This window comes from Pezoporus flaviventris, unplaced genomic scaffold (assembly GCF_033815535.1).
Source record: "Pezoporus flaviventris isolate CSIRO_AGI_PZ_B2104156 unplaced genomic scaffold, CSIRO_AGI_Pfla_v1 ptg000226l, whole genome shotgun sequence".
NCBI lineage: Eukaryota > Metazoa > Chordata > Aves > Psittaciformes > Psittacidae > Pezoporus > Pezoporus flaviventris.
In genome coordinates this window covers 239,133-245,700 of record NW_026892774.1, presented here as the reverse complement: position 1 = coordinate 245,700, position 6,568 = coordinate 239,133, and the positions used below count along the sequence as shown (strand labels likewise).

General features: G+C 38.2%; 1 pseudogene; it reads right to left on the bottom strand.

Annotated features, from left to right (window-relative positions):
- Window positions 1–3,294: 3,294 nt before the first annotated feature.
- LOC133262972 (U2 spliceosomal RNA) lies at window positions 3,295–3,424 on the bottom strand (annotated as a pseudogene).
- Between the last annotated feature and the right edge of the window lie 3,144 nt (window positions 3,425–6,568).

Sequence of the window (6,568 nt, the reverse complement as noted above, 5' to 3'; positions counted from 1 at the left end):
CCTTTTCGTGCCTACTGGTACAGTTGAGAGCTGCATCTAGTCATTCATACTGGAAGCAGAAAAACAGGTCAACTGCTGTGTGGAAAGTCCTTAGCTTCCGTGGCCCATGCTTTCATGCGGAAGACTAGGAGGCAGATTTTTCTTTTAATTGCTTCAGAATTGAAAAGAAACAAGTTTTTATCCTTCTACAGTGAATAAAAAATAAGAATAAAAGAAATAGCGTTGAACTGGACACTAACAGGTTAATGAACGTATTTCCAGCTAACAGATTGTGAAAGAGATGTTCATACTTACACATAATCTAAAAGTCTTGCCATGTCTGTATTTCTACTTGCAGTAAAATGTGAAATTTCTCACCAAAGAAACTAATGTTTGCCAAGTATAATACAGGCTTCCTCTTTAAAATATATTTTACACATTCTGAAGGAATAAAGCTAGTATATGCAGGTGTCGACATATGTTGGTTTGGTTAATTTGAGAGAAAGTAGTAGTTCAATAAGGTTCTGCTCTTACAAGCCACGTTGCCATGGCTCTGTCTTGTCCAGCCTTGATCAGTATCAAATGTGGAGAAAGATAAAAAGAAATTGAAAGTGGCAGTTTGTGCTTTGTGGTTAGTTCCATTAGTTCTCAACAGAATAGATGTGTGTGTCCCTCAGAATTAAAAACCAAGTTATGTATATTTTGCTTCGCACATCATGATTTATTCAAATACAGTGAGAGTGGAGAACTGTAGGGCTACCAAGCATGAGGCTTTTCAATTCGACTTTTGAGGTCAGCCAGGGTACTGCAGATAGCTTGAAGGAAAACAGAGGCAAACCCTCAAATGACAATGCTGTGCTGATGTAACATTTTTAGGATTTTTAATTCCTTCCTGTCCTGGGTTCAGCAGTAGCAGTCATGTTTCTCCTCCTTGGTAGCTGGTGCAGTGCAGTGTTTTGACTTTCGGCTCGGGAACAGAGCTGATAGAGATGTTTTGGTTTGGCCAAGGACTTTGTGAGCCTCATGCTCTGCCAGGGAGGAGGGGAAGCCGGGAGGAAGCAGAGACAGGACACCTGACCCAAACTGACCAAAGAGGTATTCCATACCACAGCACGTCATGCCCAGAATGTAACTGGGAGTTAGCCGGAAGGGCTGGGAGACTGCAGGGTTGGAGGAGGTATCGGTCGGAGCTTGGTCGGGCTTGGGGGGCGAGTTATCGGTCAGCGGGTGGTGAGGTGTTGTATTCTGTTCCCTTGTTATTTCCTTTATCATTATTATCATTGGTGGTAGCAGTAGTGATTTGTGTTATACCTTAGTTACTAAACTGTTCTTATCTCAACCCGTGGGAGTTGCATTCTTTTGATTCTCCTCTCCGTCCCTCCGAGAGCAGGGGGAGGGAAAGAAAGGGGGGGAAGTGAGCGAACGAATTACCTGACTGGGTTTAAACCACGACACTTCCCCAGCTTATGACTGCTGCACATAATTTGGAAAAAAAAAAAAAAGCTTCAAGGAAAAAATATGGAAAAATTATTTCTCTGTGCACCATTAAACAGAACATCAACTCTGAATTAAAAATAGGTTGTATTGCTTTAAATTATTTGAATCTAGGGAGCAGAACTAACTCCCTGATATAAAACTGTGACTCTCTTGAAAGTTTTTCTAGCCTTATTGCTTGGCATGGAAGTTAGACATCAGGATGTATACTCCCTCTGAAGGTAATGAACGTGCAGTATATACAGCCTTTTCTTCTCCAGCTGAGACTTTGGGCAGTAGGCCAAGACGCGCATAAATTTTTTCTACTATGAAGGGAATTCAAAAGTCCTCTTAACGTATCTTCTCAAATATCCCCTAAAGTTATGCTGAAACGACTGCAAGAAAAATACAGGCTGTAGCTGTCACCACCCACTCACAGCTGTAATACTAGATAACAATTACATCAATGATAGGTTTATCCTGTTATGATTTAAAAACTCCATTTATATGGGAATCAAACCTGGCAAAAAAAAAAAAAGCTTACTGCTAGAGGTGGTGAGATAAAAATGCTATGTGATTAGAAGCTTCTGTTCCTGACTGGAGGTGGAGAAAAAGTACAAATGACAAAACAGAGATTCCAGGAGACTGAGAAGTGAGCAAGAATTTCCAGGTGTTATGTTTCTCCAGGAACATGAACACCTTGAGTTTTAGTTTAGAAGCATAAAATCTTCAAAGATTTAGGTTTGACTTAGATTCCTTAATTGAATTAATTCATAGTGAAAAGATAATAATTTACTCTGACTTCTAGTTTAAGACATGAAATTTGAGAATCTCCTAAAATAAGTAACTTACAATTAAACTATGACTTCACTATTTAGAGAATGTTCAGTGCTCCTTAAAAGTATATTCCCATTAGGAATAGTTTTGCTTTTGAACATTTTACGTATTTCTTCCAGCTTTCTCTTGACTTGACTTGACTTTGGTCTTGCAAAATCTTTGTCCACCAAAAGGGGCTCTGGATGCCCTCTTCTGGCATTTTAGAGAGCTGTGCTCTGTTTTCCCCTGGGTTTCCCTGTAATATTTTTTTCTGATTTACAGATCTAAAAATCAATATTCAGTAGACTAGGGCAGAGTATATGAAAGCACTTTACAAAGCTATGTCTGTTTCAGATGGATAAAAAGAAGAAAAAAAAAGTAGAGAAATAGCAAATATAAATCATGTATGCCCTGACATTTCCTAACATCTTGGCTCTTCTGTCACTCAGCTTGCTTCCAGACATGACAAGCAATTTCAAGATAATTTGCAAAATCGTAGCCAATAAGCAACAGCCAGTCCATTATTTCCATACTGCTGAAGCTTTGTCTTTGAAAGACATTCCACTATGTAAGCTGTGTAATTCAGAGACAATAAGGGACAGTCCAAAAAGATATATTCATAGAATCATAGAATAGTTAGGGTTGGAAAGGACCATAAGATCATCAAGTTCCAACCCCCTGCCATGGGCAGGGATACCTCACACTAAACAATGTCAGCAAAGGCTCTGTCCAACCTGGCCTTGGAACACCACCAGGGATGGAGCATTCGCAGCTTCTCTGGGCAACCCATTCCCGTGCCTCACCACCCTTACAGTAAAGAATTTCCTCTTTATATCCAATCTAAACTTCCCCTGTTTAAGTTTTGACCCGTTACCCCTTGTCCTGTCACTACAGTCTGTAACAAAGAGTCCCTCCTCAGCATCCTTATAGGCCCCCTTCAGATACTGGAAGGCTGCTATGAGGTCTCCACGCAGCCTTCTCTTCTCCAGGCTGGACAGCCCCAACTTTCTCAGCCTCTCTTCATACGGGAGGTGCTCCAGTCCCCTGATCATCCTCGTGGCCCTTCTCTGGACTTGCTCCAACAAAGGACACATCAGATGCTAAGCTGATAAGAACAGGTACTACACTTGATCTTAGCCAAAAGGCTGAGTAGTATGCTTTCTGTATAAAAGTGTTTGCTGCTAATAGTAGGAAGCAGCTAGTGAATTGTGTGCTCTGCTTCATAAGCAAACTTCATAAGGAGAAAGAAAAAAAAGAAACTCAAATTTTCACTTGTGAAAACTGTGGTGCTTTAAAGATCCTGCCAAGACAGTCTCACTATGAAGTTTTGATGCACTTTCAAAAGAGCAATTAAAATTCTTTGAAATACCCTGCCAGCTGCTTGATGTCAAGGTAGCCTAAATGTGTCTCCACAAATGCTGTGACAGGATAAAGAACGAAGCAGGAGCTCTTGGATCCATCAGTAGGCCAGAAACATTGTACTAGGACACTGAAGACAGAATAGCATCTGTGCCATAGGAAGATGCACTACCATTATCCTCTGAATTGAAAAAGGATGGTTTAAAAAGGCAGTGACATCTGGTATGTTTTGTTAAAACGAGCCCTGTCTTTTCAAGAGTAATAAAATGCTGAAAGTGCTATTAAAATATTTGAAAGTTTGAAGTTCAAAAATCTTTCTTTGCATTTCCCTTTGAAAAAGAGAACTGGTTAGTTAAGGTGGGTGAAATACAGTATGAAATAATGTCTGGATACACCGTGTAGCTGTATCTCATATAACCCTATATAATCCACATGAAACTATGGGGGTTTTGTTTAGTAATCTTAAAGAGTTACTTAGCTGTCTAAGAAGCCTGTGCTAATGTTTCTCATGTTGCAAATACTCCTTCTGAATGAAGCCTAAAATATGTCTTTGATATAAAGAATTAACATATACCCAATAAACATGAGATCAGTAGAAAGCGTCCATCACCCTACAGCAAAGGAGACTTTGTTTCACTTTAAATGTGCTCTATTTGTCTTTGTTAGAATAGCTATGAGTTTAGTATAGAAACAGTATAAGAACACCCTGCCCTGAAACAAATAAAACGTTTTCTCTTACATAAATAAACAAGAGGTTAATTCTGCCTGCAGTTGACCACTTGTACATTGTTCAGAGATTAAATTTCCCTGGTAAGTATATCCTGAGTGAAAATAAAAGAACTTTCCCCTGGAATTTTCTATGCTATGGCATGCCACTAATAAGATAAACAACCTTCATGAAGCCTTTTTAAAAGCATATTCTTCCTGCAAACATGTTTGGCCTTCAGGACTAGCATTTACTGTAGTCTCGCTTGGTTTTATTGGCTCAGTCCTGAAACATATTTGAAAGGTACGTCTTTTAGTTAATGTAAATGGTAAAAATAGGTATTGGTAACAAAATTTATCTTGGGGTTTGGAGTTGGTTGGGTTGCATTTTGGGTTTTATTTTGGCTGAAGAAACTATGTTGGTATTTCTGAGCAATTTTTTTTTTTTTTCCCCCATTTTTGTTTAAAATCTAGATAGAGAGCAACAAATTGAGTCCAGAGGTCTGAAATCATGCTTTTACCTGTGGAACAACCAGTTATCCTCAGTACAAACTTGTCAGAATTGCTGGGTCTACAGTTACTGGCTATAACATAATGCATTAAAATCATTCCATAGGATCACTTTATTGATCATCTTCTGGAAAACTTGAGACCACTGAAACTTTTTTTATTTACAAAGGATACTGCTTTGATTTTGTGAAGGAAAACTTTATAACACCCTAAATTTTGGTCTATGAATTATGAACTCAAAGGAAAAGTATACAATGAAATGAAAAATCTTTTGTGTTAGTTCTACTGTAGTAGACTCTGTTCAACTTCAGTGTTGTTGGAGACAGTGTTTCTCTTCAATGTTTGTTATACAACCTGAAAATAAAAGCAGTTTACTTTTTTTGAGATACTGAGATTTTGTCACAACTGTTCAAAGGTATTGGCAAGAGCAGTTATAATTCCTTATTTAAAAGAATGCATTAAACATCTAAGTTAATGGATTGTAAACTTTAGAAATTTTAGCTGTAAACTAACTATTGCTGGGCAATATTGCTATCGCCACTAACTTGATTTTAATGTAAAAACCCTCATTTTTGACTCTCAAGTTCTTTTTTTTATTCACATTTCAAGTCAAATTCCAAGAACCAGCACTGCAGAAAGAGAACCACAAATGCTATATGTGAGAGTATTTGTAGGGAATTATTTGTTAATTCTTTGTTCAAGTTTTACTATCAGAAATGTTCCCATCATTTTACCAGATAAGTGTCTAAAAAGTAGTATATGACTGATCAGGGAAATCAGAATTAAGCAATACAGCACAAAGTAGTGCTTGTAATAAAGAGACTGTGCTGCCTTTTTAGAAAGAAAAAAAACAAAAAGCCACAAGCATTTCTCTAGGAAGAGAAGGAAGAGAGACAATAGCAAAGTAGCTGTATCCAGTCCTGTGTGCGTTCAAATGATAGTGGACCTCAGTACTTGGACAGATCTGACCCTATGACCAAGCTTGCAGGAGGCAGCCTAAATGTCCTACACACAGAAAACAAATCTGAATGCCTCCTCTGCATTTTCCACAGCAAACTATTTTCCAAACCCCACCTAAAACTGTTTGCTAAACAGAGCAAAAAAAATTATGAGCCTAGCATTTGGTAGTCTGGCTTCCTAGATTGCTCGTTCTAGGCCTAAGAAACAGTGATTTCAAGGGGACTGCTCAAATGTTTGAAGAAAAAGTGCTACAGTTGTCTTAAAGTAGTACCTGAATATATGAAAAACGATTTAACAGGAGTATTTGGTATTTACTTTTCCCCTATCCATTTTTTGAGAGCCATAATTTACTCATAGTACGTGACTTTTTTTCTAAAAGGCAGATTTTTCCTGTGAACATGAGAAGACTTTTCCAATATTTATATATTTTACAATCAAATTAATTCAGCAAAGTTATCATCAGCCCAGTTGATATCACAAATTATCAAATTTTGTTCCTCCCTGAGAATTTTCATTGCTCTGAAGACTACCCTTTCCCTCAGGAATACTGTGCCCTTTGTTTCCTGACAACTGGCTGTCACACAGTTTGCACAGCCAAGTAACCCTAAAAATATTTTGACGATGAGGGAGGAGAAGGGTAATTAAAATGTTCCTCACTTTTTGCACAGAGAGGCTGTGTTTGGAACAGTGACATAATCCTTAGGACAAATATGTCTTTCATTGTGGCACCCCACCTCCCCGTTGCCTGAAGAAATGTAAATATTTG